This window comes from Ailuropoda melanoleuca, chromosome 16 (assembly GCF_002007445.2).
Source record: "Ailuropoda melanoleuca isolate Jingjing chromosome 16, ASM200744v2, whole genome shotgun sequence".
NCBI classification, from domain to species: Eukaryota; Metazoa; Chordata; class Mammalia; order Carnivora; family Ursidae; genus Ailuropoda; species Ailuropoda melanoleuca.
In genome coordinates this window covers 23779284-23790260 of record NC_048233.1, presented here as the reverse complement: position 1 = coordinate 23790260, position 10977 = coordinate 23779284, and positions in this window count along the sequence as shown.

The following is a 10977-nucleotide window of genomic DNA, read 5'->3' as shown; positions in this document are numbered from 1 at the left end:
GCCTCTTTCTGGGAGGAGTCTTTGCCACGGCTGAATGATGAATGATCCAGACCTTCGGGGCATTGGGTCCCTATTCTCCTCTGTGACTTTGCCACACCAAGGAACTGCAGACCTGGGAGCCCACAGGCCTTATTGCTTCTGCTTCTATGTCTTCCTCCTAACATACGTCCAACCTGAGAGGGGGGTTCTAGGGACAGGCAGTTAACCTACATGAGTGGTGTTGGTTAAGTGGAGGACCATAGGGAATGGTAGGACCACAGGAAACGGGTCGGCGGGGGGGCGGTGTTATAACCCCTAACAAGAGGCTGACATTACTCAGCTCCAACTAATTGTAGCCAGATGAAAATGCAGCCCAGGATAGCCAGGCCATCCAATTTTTCCAGGAGAGGCTAAAATCTACATTTTAAGGTAAAATCTACTTTCAAATGTTGCCAACGATTTTTAACAACTTCCAAACACTATTCATTACAAACGAAGCATCCCTGTAAAAGTATTAGCCCCAAGAAGGTCACTTTACCACCTCTGCATTCGAAGAGGCCTGGTGGGAGGTTTTCTTCAAGCATTTAACCCCCAACTTCCCTGACACAGATAGCCCTGAAGTCATTCTTGAAAATAGGTGGAGGGGAAAATACAACTGGAACAGACACAGATTAATGCCTCAGTAAATTGCCCGGTCACACTGGGACTTTTCACGTTGTATTGTAATGAACTGTGTGTGTCTCCCACACCTGGGCGCCCAAACCCTGCCACTCATGCTGGCACCACCTCCAGCCACCGGTTGGCGCTCGGCCCTCACTGCTGTGTGTCAGACTGTTTACTTGTTCTTAGCTCCTTCTCCAGTTTCTTGTATGACCCTCCCAGACCTCTCTCTCCCACTTACCTCAAGACCTCTGCTTGCCTCCAGACTGCTCGCTCTCAGAAAAACCCTACTTCATCAAGAGAATTCAGCCCACTGAACATCATATCCTCAAATCTTCCACTCTTCCCAGTTACCTCCTCCCACACCCTCACTTCCCTTCCTACCGCTGCAGGAGGAAAGAAAGGTGCCCCTCCTCTCAGAGCCACCCCTTTCCTTTGTGTCATCCCGAGGGTAGGAAAACTATCTCGGGGCGCCTGTGTGGCTCCCTCAGTGAAGTGGCCTACTCTTGATTTCAGCTCAGGGTCCCGGGATGGAGCCTCTGTTAGGCTCCAGGCTCAGGGAGGGGTCGGCTTCAGGGTTCTCTCTCCCTTTCCCCTCACCCTGTTCTCTCTCTCTCTCTCAAATAAATAAATAAACCCCTATCAAAATTCCTCCATCCTTTCCATGTGGCGAGTCCAGACGTCTGTGAAGGGAGCTGTGTTACCACCGCACAAAGGTGTTCCTGGAGTCCAGCCCACTGCCAGGGACAAGGAAGATGCCCCATCAACATGTGTTAAATAAATGCCTTTTTTATCGGGGGGCTGTACCACGGTTCCTAAAAAATTGTCTAGAGACATGAGACAACTGCTGACACTTGATGCTCTGTGGGTTATTAATCTAGAGAAAGTAGTTTCCCCTGACTCTGAACGTGGGCTAAATCAGGAGGAGATAATCCAGGAGGGAATGCAGCTGGCAGACTGGGGAGTTACTCCTGGGTCAGCTTGGTGCCATCCAGCTGTGAGTTTGCTGTATTAATACCTCCTATCTGTCTTCTCTGATTACTGCTGGTGAGGCTGGCCTTTGGTACCTGCTGAGGGGAGCGAGGGGGAAGCCTCCATGAAAGGGGTCATGTGGCTTTCTGTCCCCTCGGGATCCCCCCAAAGACACCACGACCTCATTAGCAGATTATCTCGAGGAAAGACAATAAGCACCAAGCCTTCTTACTCCTTGTACGTTTCAAAATATTTTTTTCTCTCTCTTCTCCTCTAACATTCAAACTTTTTACTTTTTTTAAATATTTTGATGGAATTTTAAATCTATATAAATCATCTAACTGTATTTACCTTTAATCCTCCTCTCCTGTTTTAAACAAGTGTCTCGTATCCTATCTTATATCTTCCTTGTTATCCTGAAGGCTTTCCACCTTTCTTTATTTTTTAATTTTTATCTGTTTAAAATTATTTATAACTGACTTCATTTTTATTTTCGTTTTAACAAGTTACTTTAACTTTCTGGTTTCCTTTTGAATTTTATTTTCTTGCTCTAATCTTCCTTCAGCTTATTTTATAGCCCATGTTGTACTTTTGTTTTATGAGTTTTATAGTTCTCCTGGTTTAAAATCTTGCCTTACTATTTTTTAAAGATTTTCTTATTTCTCAGTTTTCAGCTTTTAATTGCTTTTAAGTCTTCCAGAATCCTTTAGCACCACATTTTAATCTTTAGTCTCTCTTCCCTTTCTTTTTTGGCACTGTAACTTTTTTACCTTTTCTCTTTAAATCTAGTTTAAATAATGACTTGTAAGAAACACACTGAAATTAGGAAAACTTCTCTGCCCCCCCCCGCCAACCATAACTGTACGTACATTTTTTTTTTTGCATTCATGCTGCTTTTTGACATAGCATTCTATGCAATCTTTATTTTTATATTGTATATTTTAAAATCTATGGTCTCTAATTGTTTCAATAAATTTTTTTTGGTTGCGAGGAACAAACTAATTCCAGTTACCTCAATTGATGGGCATTTTATTGTAGGAATGAATGCATGAAAGGGGTGACAGAAATCTCAGCCATTGTGTAGGATGGGCATCATGCCAATCCTACACGGAGCCCTCAGAAAGAGCTGGAACTGATGTAGGTTTGGGCCTCACAGGCACTAGAACAACAAAAGTTTGGAAGCCAATGCAGTATCAGTGTGGGAATCTTCATTTTATACTTTGTTAATACATGCAACCTAACTAAATCTGGGTTTCCAAGATTAAAAAGAGAATCATACGGACATCCAGGAAGAAGAGTCAAGCCACCCAAAAGGCAAAAAAAGGCCAAGTTCAGGTAGCTTCTGATTCCTCCCTAGAAATATTCTCTAGGGAAGGCAGAGGAGTAAGGTTTGTACCTTTGCTGTTCTGAAATGTGGTTCACGCACCAGTCGCGCCGGTATCACCTGGGAGCTTCTTAGACACGCCGGACCTCGGTTGCCATTCCATATCTACTGAATCAGAATCTGCATGTGACCGGATTTTGAGGTGATTGCTGTGCAGAGGAAATTCTGGGGGAACAAAAACGTGATGCGGTTTTTAAAAACCCACCCAAAGAGTCTCTAGGATAGAGACAGCCAAATTCTCAAATCTGAGACAATAAAGCAGTGATTCTCACCCCCGCCTGATTCTTTGACCCTTGCTGGCAACTTCCCTTGGACTTTTTTTTTCCTCCTAAGAGAGCCTGCTAGTGTAATTTCTCTGAGATTAGAGCTATTGACTTGTTTGCACATTAGGACTATTTGAGAATTTTTAAAAATACTGCTGCATGGAGCGTACTCTTAGACAGCCTGCTTGAACTGGTCTGGGCTGATAGCCTGAAGTTCCTGGTTTTTCACCACTCACAGGTCATTACAATAGGCAGCCAAGGTTGCGAATCATTGACTCAAAGGAAAACAAGCCCAAAACTCTCCTTGAAAGAACTACTGAAAGATGGACCCCAGACAACAAAAAAATGAATCAAAAGAAAGAGCTCAGGAATGAAGAAGCTGTGACAAGAGGTAATTATTTATTGAAGAATAAACTACAATTAAATAACTTGGAATTTGGGGCCCCTGGGTGGCTCAGTTGGTTAAGCGTCTGCCTTCAGCTCAGGTCATGATCCTGGAGCCCTGGGATTGAGTCCCATGTCGGGCTCCCTGCTCAGCGGGGAGTCTGCTTCTCCCTCTGCCCGTGACCCTGCTTGTGCGCTCTCTCTCTCTCACTGTCTCTCAAATAAATGAATAAAATCTTTAAAAAAAATAACTTGGAATTTTGGTTAGAAAATATCGTGATTGGCACTTTAGGAGGCAAATATGGTATTGTCCACTCCCTAAATCTCTATTTATGCTTGGAGCACTCTCTCTCCAAATCATTATTTCCTGGGTTTTATATCATTACTTCTCAGGGTTTCACACAAGTGACTGTTGCTCCACGTCCCTCCTTCTGCCCACCTTTCTCCTGGCAAGTTTTCCCCATCTAGGAGATTTGACAGTGACAATGGTGACTTACCTTGCTCGTCTGCTCTCGCGCGGGGTCTCCAAAAGAGAGCCAGAGACGGGAGAAGGAGAGACTAGGGAAAGCCTAACAATGCTGGGTTAGAATTAAAAGTAGCAGCATAAACTCATGATTATGTTTCTATAAACTGCACCGCTTCTGCCTCTCTGGGGCCTTGCCTTGCAGATTCCAGCCCTTCAGCTGCCCCAAACTCTGATCTTTTCCTCTTCAGCTCAGAGGGACTGCCCTTCTCTGCCTGGAATCCAGATGGCTGGGCTGCAGTGAGGGAAATTTTCCCCAGGCAGGGAGCCAGGTTCTTCGTGAGGCTCACCTCTAACTTTTCCCTGCCTTCAGGGATTGATTGCAGGCTTGCATTGTACTCTGCCTGGTGCTGCTTATTCTCCGATGTCTGAAGATACTTGCTTTATACTTTGTGTCTGATGTGATACCCAAGGCAAGAGAGCTAGGACCAGATACTCCATTGCAGACAAAAGCAGAAATACTGGGCCATGGATTCAATAATAGTAATTCATTAATGTTAAATTTCCGTAAATTGATCATTACATCGATGATGAAAGAATTCCTTGTTTATAGGTTATGTAAGAACTCCCTGTTCTTAGAATATACATGCTGAAATACATGGGATAGAGGATTACGTTGTCTGCAACTTAACTTGGAAATGGTTAAGTCAGAAGATAATAATTTGAATAACAATAATATATATATTTGTAGAAGGAGCAAGACAAAGAAATTGATAAAGCATATGTGGAAAATGGTATCAGGGATGAATCTAGATGAAGTGTATGTGAGGATTTATCACACTGCTTTTGTATCTTTCTTAGAAGTTGGAAATGTTTTCAAAATAAATAGTAAACAAACCACCCCTTTCATGAGGACTGGACTTAGTGATTCACATCCAAAGTTAGAGTATGGAAAGAAAAAAGAGTAACTTTACAGTGAAGAAACCTGGGAAACACCACCTTAACCAGATGATGGAGGCTAGTATCACCAGTGGGAAGTCATGTAGATATCATGTGACCACTGAGAAGTGATGAAAAGGTTTTCTCAATCAAAATTTATAACCTGATTTAAGAATTAATGGGTATCCTTAGATATACCTTTCCTTACATACCTTTTTAAATTGGGTAAATATTAATCTTTTCACTGTATATCTACCCGACTTAAGTAGAATCCATCTGTAGAGAAATTATGATGTGTGTTCATTTATCAATTTTATGCTAATTTTATAGTCCAGAGAAATTTATGACATTTGTATAAAACAGTGACTTCTCTTTTTAAGTGTAATTCTGTTTTAACCCAAAGGCCAAGATTACTGAATTAATGTCATTCCTACTATTTGAATGACATTTAGGATATCTTTCTTTAAAATAATATTTAAAATAATATTGCATTTACAAACATTTAAAAATATACACATATATACTTGCTGTCATTAAGAAAGGAAGAAAGAAGGAATTTTTCATTAAAAAAATATATTTGGCTCCTCTGGAACCATTCCTTCCCAGTTAGAAGGCAATAATAGGACTGTGTGGGTTTCGGAGATCGACTGTCTGAGTTCATCTTTTGGATTTAGTAGGAGTGACTTCATCATAAGGTATTGTGAATACTGACACACATGTATGCACGACATTCAGAGCAAACTGTGCTCACAGAGTAGAGGTCAGTAAGGAGCTATACAAGCCTGGCACACAACAACAAACTTTGGAAAATATTGGTTGTATCATTGTTTGTCCATTATTTTTAGATCTTGTTTGCTCAAATCAAAGAATCACTGGACTGGTGGCCCTTTGGATAAAGTGTCTTCCCTACTCCAATCAACTGTGACTATGAGAAAAGGTCATATACCCAGCATAGCTGCCCTTGTCCTCAATTGCTGGGATCAGGGAAGTTTTCATGAGAGAGGCGCTGGGCTTCAAAAGGTTGGTCAGTGACACATATAATACCTTGAGGTACACGTTGCACTGGGTTTCAAGCAAATCTGATCATAGGAGAGGATGGATAATCCTGAATTGGGTTTTTAAAAATTTATTTATTTATGTATTTTGAATTGGGTTTTTAAATAAAGTTATTTGTTCTCCTGGGTGACTTGACTAAATCGTCATGATTTTAAATATGTTTAATGCTCCCCCAGAGATATCCAGGTATGCCCAATCTAATCACATAAAATATCAAAAGTGGAGAATCTTTCCTGGTTCAGTGAGAGAGAAAAGAAGAAAGAAGAAAAACAAAAGCCTTGAAGTGGGAGAGCGGCTTAACCTGTCATCGCTGGCTTTGAAGATGGAGGCAGGGGACCATGCCAAAGGATGTGGGAAGCCTCTAGAAGTGGGGAATGGCCCTCAGCTGAAAGCCAGCAAGGAAACAGACACTTCAGTCCTACAATCATAAGGAATTAATTCTGTCAACAACCCGAATGAGTAGGAAATGGGTCCTCCCCTAGAACCTTCAGAAAGGAATGCAGACCACCAACACCCTGATTTTAGTGAACTTCCAACTTCCATACTGAACTTCCAACCAACAGAACTGTAAGATAATAAATTTGTGTTGATTTAAGTCATTCTATTTTTGGTAATTTGTTGTGGCAGAAAAGTTAAATGAATACAGGAGGTCTCATTGAGAAAGTAAAATTTCAGCAAAGACTTGAAGGGAGTGAGAGAGGGAGCCATGAGGAAATCTGGAGGAAGAGCATTCCAGGTAGAGAGAACAGCAAGTGCAAGGGCCCTGAGGGAGGAGCACATGCGGCATGTCTGCGGAGCAACAAGGAGGCCAGTATGCCTAGTAGAGAGTGAGGAAGGAGGAGAATCATAGGAGATAACATCAGATCAGGAGGCTTGCCTTCTCTATTGTGACTGACTGTACTTCCTACCCAGATTTAGAGGATAACCACCTTGACCCGTTTTCTGATTGAGAAGTTAGGTACAGGCCACTCCAAACTACCCAATTCCATCTGTCTGAGCGGTCATTTGGAGTGCCCCCATTGTTTAGTGCTTCTCAGCTCCCTGTTGGTGAAGGCCCATTCTTGTACAGTTGACCTGTCTGGGAACCCCCAGATGGCCCAATTTCAAGGAACTGCTATCAGGCTTGATGAGTTGGCTTGCCATGGTTGTGACCACTTGGCATGTCAGTGCGGCTCTATCCCTTCATAAGCAGTAAACTCTGACACCTGCCTGTGGAGACTAGGCTTTCTTTCCTGGCGAGTAGGCTGTGGGAAGAATGCTGACGTGCTGGTGTTCCTCACAGGATTTAGCATCAGTCGGCAAGACATCTCAAATTTTTGATACTCAACTTCCCTCCTCACGTTCATGGCTTCCGTCGTTTTATCTTTCCAGCTGGCAGGGAATATCTATTTTGGCAAAGGTAAAGGTGAATCGCTCATCTTTACATTTGCCAAGCTCCAAAGCACTGTTATCAGGCACCCAAGGCCATGTTTCAGGAACCTTTTTCCTTCAGTTTTGGGCTAGGTCTACAATAAACTGTATGCAGTTTGTCTTAACATTAACATTTTCTGTCCAAGGTGACCCCCTCTCCTCTCACAGGGGGAGAATATGTGCTTTCTCACTCAAACAGACAACAAAGTAATGAAACCAGAAGAGGGCAAAAAAGCCTTCTAATTTCTGCTTTGGAATTATTCCCCAAAGTTTGCATTTAGGATACTTCCTATGTATTTATATTTCTTTTCCTTTTTTCTTTCTTTCCTTTTTTTTAAGTACATGGGACTCAAACTCATGACCCTGAGATCAAGGGTTGTGTGCTTTACTGAGTCAGCCTGGCGCCCCAAACTTGTTATTTCTTAATCCCACTTATGAAATTATATTGATTATATTGATACCCAGGGTAGGTTTTGGGTTTTATTTGATTATTAATTTGGGTATTCCCAGTACCTAGTACCATGTCTGGGATTCAGTAAATATTTTAAAAATTCATTCATTCACTCGTCACTCATTCATTCTTAAATGAATGGCCCTTCTAAACTTATGTTTGTACTATTAGAAATAGGCAAAATTTGGTGATACTGACAGCTTATTATGTAGTTGAGGGGAAAATGCATTATCTTTTATTTCATGGATTGAAAATATTTTTGAGGATGTTTTATCTCGACAACAATATACTCTACTTTCACTATAAATTGGCAACAAATTAACTAGGGAAAGTTAAATAAATTTTACAATCGAACCTAAAGGGATTAACTGATTAAACATTTTGTTATATTTTATAACCGAAAAAAACCCAAACCAGTTCTCCAGATGAACAGATCCAGTATCCCTGTAGTGGAGAAAATGGGGTCAAATAATTGCAGGCATCACAGGGCTCACAGAACTTGCTCACGATGGCTGCCAGTGTTTTGAGCCCCTGTAGCACATGCCTGAAGACCAGCTCAGGGGAGAAAACTTTGACAGAGATCTATACAGGTAATTTCCTTTCTCACGTGGAACAATGTCCTATTGATTCAGCCACACTCTTTTCACCAGACCTTCTGAAATCCATAATAAGTAACAGGTTATTAGACAAAAATAATGGAGTAAGCCTGAAAATGGCATTTTTCTCCAAAATTCAGAGATGTTTGTCCTCCAGAGGGATGGAAGTTTCTCATCTTGTGTTGTCCTTCTTGCTCTTGGCATCCTGGACCATTAGTATTTGCTTATTAACCCTATGGGGGATTTTCATGGGGTCTTGACATGTTACTTTAAGGATATTGCTGAAATCTAAGAGTGCTTTTTCAAATATTCATCTTCAACAGAGAAGACCTTTCCAGATTATACAAATCCTACATACCATCTAGAGAAAGGGGGTATAGATCGAGCGTACAAATGCAGTAATCAGGTTGCAGGTAATTATTAGCTAATTCTATTCGTGGAAAAGCATTGTCTGGGGAGACAGCAAAGACGAAAATTGACTGAGGTCCTGATCTCAGAATCTTTTCCCTTCAGCCGGGGTGCTCAGCATAGCTCACCCCATTCTTTCTGAGCACTCCTATTGTAAATTCTACTTTGATTTAAAAGACTGGGGTGCAAATCCTGCCTCCACTAGCTGATTGTATAAATTTGGGGAAATGCCTTACATATCATTTGTCCATTTATTTATGTACATAATGGAGAGGATGGTGATACAAGGTCCACGAAGGTTTGGAGCTTCCTGGACGTTCAAACACTAGGCAAACACTTACTGTAATTGGTTCCAGGGAGGTGGGCTAGCATATAGGTCGGGAGCATGGGATTTGGAATGAGGCAGCCTGGCGTGAGGCTCACTTACCAACTTTGTGACCTCAAGTGTTACTTCTCTAAATCTATGTTTCCCTTGCCTGGAAAGAGAATGGTTTTAATGAGATAGGATAGTTCTAAGGACTGAATGACATAATCTAAAACCTCTTTTGCATTTCTTTCTGGGCGAGTTCAGTAGTTACACAATGCTGTGGAAAGACCAAAAGGAAGGAAGACAGATGTAGCTTCCATTTGGCGTCACAGGCCGGCGAGCCCCGGCTGTGTTAGGGCCTCTCCGGGACCGCAGAGCTGCACGAAGGTCCAGAGCCCGTTCCCACGCGGTGTACTCTGCACGGATGGCCGGCTGTGCGGTGAGATGTGGCGGCCCTGCTTTTCCTGCTCCCCCACACAATGTGACCAACCTTTAGCCACCTGATAGGTTGTAAAACGAGTTTTCCTGGTGTCTGGCCACCTAATCAGTTCTCACGTGAGGTGGTGGTTTTTTTGTTTTTTTTTTTTCTGGGTCAGAGGATCGTGAGTTCTTGAGTTCACTGTGGTCAGAGTCCATAGCCACCTAGCAAGAAGCTGTCTTGCTAATGAGCTAATTCAGAATTTCTTGAGGACCTTCAATCCGTGGCTGGGTAACAGACTTCAATATCTAAATCCCCACAAATCTTCCATTCTCCTAACTTGAACAACTGAATACAGCTCAGTCAGGAATGCCCTAGAATCACCAGGCTGTCAAACACTCTTAATTACATTGGCATCTCTCGCATCTGGAGCCCTGAAGTACAAAGCAAGTCATGTGACTGTCCAGCGGGAGCCAGGCCCTTCCTATGTCAGGCAGTTGGTCCCACCAACAGCCTTCGTGTTTCTGGTTTGGAAAAGAGATACACTAACACTAGTTGCTATGTGCCTCTGACTATAAATGCTGGGCCCTGTTCTGAGCACATAAGATGTACTAATTCATTTAATATGGTGCTACCATATAAGGAAGCGCAGGCACTGAGAAGTCAGGCCACCTGCTCCTAGTCACATAGCCACCCTTCCCTAGCCTGTTTTGCCTTTGGCTATTCCGTCCTTGATTTTAGCAACCAGCCAGAGGAAAGGAAAAAAACCCACAGTAACATTTGTTTCTAATAAGTGCAGAGGACTATTTTTTTCTATTGCTAAATTTTCTGTAAAGAGTTTGATTCTAGCCATACAAAAGAGCTTTAAAAAAAACACTAATTTCATAGTCATGTAATTCTGATTCTAAAAAAAAATGTATATTTGGGTGAAATATAATGAGTCTCTCATCATTTTATTTACCATATTCTAATATTTTCTTAAATTTGCTTTATCTCTCATAATGTGATTTTTTTTTTAAGATTCAGCTTTATTTCTTTTTCTTGCATATCTATTCTGATTTGGTTTATTGGGACCTAACCTGCCTATAATGGTTGGATACAAATTAAATGCTTTCAAAATATGCAGTTGAAAATTTCACCTAGTCAATTGCTTTGTCAATTATTGTGATATACTTGTTAAATCCCTGTTGGTTGGTTTGTTTCCAGAAAGAGATTTTCTTTAGGGTAGAAATTATTTTGGTGCTATTTAGACACTATCTGTTTACTTGTACCTTATTAGTAAGGTAC